Source organism: Eptesicus fuscus, chromosome 1, assembly GCF_027574615.1.
Source record: "Eptesicus fuscus isolate TK198812 chromosome 1, DD_ASM_mEF_20220401, whole genome shotgun sequence".
NCBI classification, from domain to species: domain Eukaryota; kingdom Metazoa; phylum Chordata; class Mammalia; order Chiroptera; family Vespertilionidae; genus Eptesicus; species Eptesicus fuscus.
The window spans coordinates 120,779,837-120,783,775 of record NC_072473.1 but is presented as its reverse complement, the minus strand read 5'-3'; the positions used below and the strand labels follow the sequence as shown (position 1 = coordinate 120,783,775).

Genomic DNA, 3,939 nt, shown 5'->3' with positions numbered 1-3,939 from the left:
AATTGTACCCCTAAAACCTATATAATCTTATTAACCAATGTCACTCCAATAAAGTTAATACAAATTTTAAAAAGACAAAAAATAATAAAAATTGAAAAGGGAAATATAATAAAGGAAAATAGTAAGAAATTATTTGAATATCTTAGTTTATATGAACTGAACCATATTAAGTAAATTAGCTAAAACAATAATTTCTGTATAATTTTAACACATTTATAACCTTTAAGAATGCAAGATTTGCTAAGACTGTAGTAGTATTTCTCTGAAAATCACACATATTTTACATTTGTAAAATATATGTGTACAGCATGATATGTAGGATACAAATTAAGTTTTTCATTTATGTAAATTTGCTGTACTCAAATGTTTCATGCTAATATAGTAAAAATGTCAATAAAGATAAGAAACCACAACAGTGAATGCCCTCAAGGAGCATATAGTCCTTTGATTAAGACATATACTTCAATATGAAACAAATCACATTCAGCAATTAAATATTTTGTGATCTCCTTTCACCATCTTTGCAACATAATGGAGTTAAATTGGATCACTTGTTCTAAGAGGAATAAAACCAAACATAGCAACATCAACAGGGAAAAACATAATTCCCCCACCCCTTTTCATACCTTTCAGTAGGGAAAAGTAAGCATTGTGGTACAGTAGAAAGAACACTGAAGCAGAAATTACTCTTTGGATTTTTGGTCTGAATTTACCACTTACAGCCTGTAAAATTCAGGACAAGTCCCTTCAACTTTTTTGGAGACAATAGTTCTTCTATGTGAAGAGTGGTAGGTGAATTTGATCAGATGCACTATGTAGAGCTTAAGCTGTTTGTAATGATGTGATTTCTACATCTTTGTCTATTCCATATGGAAGTTCTTTGTACAGAGCTTCACCAACAATAACTTTTTGGCAATGAGAATTTTTCTTAGAAAATATAAAATTTCCTGTTTCTCTTAGTGTATTAATAGAAATTAACTTCCATCCTTTGAGCAATGGAGGAGGGTAAAGTTTTACCTTCTCCCTCCATTTGTTTCAGGAGGTAGCTTTTCCTCTTTAGAAAGCAAACTCATTACTTCATTGCCAGCTATGGAGGTCTTTCTGTTCCCGAGGCTTTCATCTTGTTTGAGATATGTCAACTTGTTTTTCTCTTATAAGACACTAGAGGCCCAGTGCATGAAAATTCATGCACTGGAGGGGGGGAGGGTCCCTCAGCCTGGCCTGCCCCCTCTCACAGTCCGGAAGCCCTCAGGGGCAGAAGATGCCCCAGTGATCAGGGGAAGGCAACACCCCCCATCACACCTCTGCTGCTGCCACTGCCGATAGCGCAAGACTCAGCCGACCCTGGTTACCTGAGCCTCGGGGGGCCCTGGGCAGCTGGGCAGCCACCATCTGAGGCTTGCCTGCACCTCGGGCTGGCCCTGGGTGGCTGAGGAGCTGAGGGGACTGGGTGACTTTGGAGGCAGGTGCGTGGAGCATCCAGACCTGCTTGGGGGTGGGCCCGGCTGTGCTGCGCCTGCTGCCCTGGTGGGGCTGAGGGGACTGGGTGCTGCCATCTTGTGGCTGTGGGTGCCACCATCTTTGAGGGCTTGGCAGTCAATTAGCATATTCCCTCTTTATTAGATAAACTAGAGGCCCAGTGCATGAAATTCGTGCACTGGGGAGGGTTGTCCCTCAGCCCAACCTGCACCCTCTCCAATCTGGGACCCCTCGGGGGATGTCTGACTGCCTGTTTAGGCCCAATCCCTGGGATCGGGCCTAAACTGGCAGTTGGACATCCCTTTCACAATCCCGGACTGCTGGCTCCCAACTGCTCGCCTGCCTACCTGATTGCCCCTAACCGCTTCTGCCCGCCAGCCTGATCACACCCTAACCACTCCCCTGCCAGCCTGATCGACACCTAACTGCTCCACTGCCGGTCCGATCATCCCCAACTGCCATCCCCTGACAACCCGGTCACCCCCAAATGCCCTCCCCTGCATATTCCCTCTTTATTAGATAGGGTTTTTTCTTTAACACATTGTACAGCCCTAACTGGTTTGGCTCAGTGGATGGAGTTGGCCTGCAGATTCAAGGGTCCCAGGTTCTATGCTGGTCAAGGGCATGTACCTTGTTTGGGGGCACATACCCAGTGGGGAGTGTGCAGGAGGCAGCTGATCCATGTTTCTCTCTCATAGATGTTTCTAGCTCTCTATCCCTTTCCCTTCCTCTCTGTAAAAAATCAATAATATATATATATATTTAAAAAAAAACATTTAAGATTCCTCCATATCTGCCTGGCTGGTGTGACTCAGTGGTTGAGACCCCAGGCTGCCTCTTCTGCGAGGGGATCATGCCATGGGGGTGCGTGCCCCTCCCAGGCTGAGACCCCAACCCAGGCTGCCTCCACTGCAAGGGGATTGCACCATGGGGGTGCGCGCCCCTCCCAGGCTGAGACCCCAGCCCAGGCTGCCACCGGGTGAGGGTATCGTGCCCCTCCCAGACTGAGACCCCAGCCCAGGCTGCCACCGCTGCGAGGGGATCGTGCCCTTCCCAGGCTGAGACCCCAGCCCAGGCTGCCACCGCTGCAAGGGGATCGTGCCCCTCCCAGGCTGAGACCCCAGCCCAGGCTGCCACTGCTGCGAGTGGATCGTGCCCCTCCCAGGCTGAGACCCCAGCCCAGGCTGCCACCGCTGCGAGGGCATTGTGCCCCTCCCAGGCTGAGACCCCAGCCCAGGCTGCCACCGCTGCGAGGGGATCGTGCCCTGGGGATGCGCTCCCCTCCCAGGCTGAGACCCCAACCCAGGCTGCCACTGCTGCGAGGGGATTGCGCACTGGGGGTGCGTGCCCCTCCCAGGCTGAGACCCCAGCCCAGGCTGCCACTGCTGCGAGTGGATTGTGCCCCTCCCAGGCTGAGACCCCAGCCCAGGCTGCCTCAGCTGCGAGGGGATTGCGCACTGGGGGTGCATGCCCCTCCCAGGCTGAGACCCCAGCCCAGGCTGCCACTGCTGGGAGGGGATCTCTCCATGGGGCTGTGCACCCCTCCCAGGCTGAGACCCCAGGCTGCTGCTTCTGGGAGGGGATTGCACTGTGGGGAGTGAATTTGTTTTTGCTTTTTTTTTTTTAATATATATATGGGGCGTAATATCACAGAAAGGTCACGGGTATCCTGCCACCCGTGAGGAGTAAGCCCCAGTTGCTGTTGGATGTGGTCATCACAAAGGAGCCATTCTTCAGGCGCTCTGCTCTCTCCACATCCATGTTTTTGCTTTTTATAAAGGGTCTGGAAGGCCTCTGGGCAGCATTCCACCAGGCCCCTTACTCTGCAGGTTCTCAGTGGCAGCCATCCTTGAGACTGGCAGTCTCCGGTGGGGCTGAGAGGACTGGGGGCCGCCATCTTGTGGCTATGGGCGCACCATTTTGTCACGGAGTGATGGTTAATTTGCATATTACTCTTTTATTAGATAGGATATGTCAAATAATGAGAATTGTTTCTCATTCCTAAAATTTGTGATCTAAATGATTTGCCATTTATTTCATCAGAACATTTACTTAGTTTGTAATGGGTCCCTGTGTTGAGGCTAGTGATAATGTCAGGGAATTAAAATAAAATGATCAAGAAATTACAGCTTAAGAGAAAATACCATTATGAGGTAGAAAAAATACCACATATGCATTGCATACATACATACATATATATGTAAATCTACATAGAGAGACAAAAAAGACAGTTTTAAAATTCATTTTAAAATTTTAGCTATGTATCAGGTGTAATAATGCAAAATTGTGTATCTGGCATATGCAATACATGAAGGCTACTCACTCAGATGGCTAAAGTTTTTTATTTGTTTATTTTTAAATTGTATTTATTTATTTATTTATCTATTTATTTATTTGCTGACAATATTACAGATGTGCCCCATTTTTCCCCATCTGCCCCCCTCCACCCAACCCCTACCA

At 47.7% G+C, this 3,939-nt stretch overlaps 1 non-coding gene across 1 annotated transcript; it reads right to left on the bottom strand.

Annotated features, from left to right (window-relative positions):
• Nucleotides 1-3,109: 3,109 nt before the first annotated feature.
• On the bottom strand, nucleotides 3,110-3,239 carry LOC114227945 (small nucleolar RNA SNORA11). The gene has a single exon (XR_003614033.1). It is a non-coding gene; the product is annotated as a small nucleolar RNA SNORA11 (small nucleolar RNA).
• Between the last annotated feature and the right edge of the window lie 700 nt (nucleotides 3,240-3,939).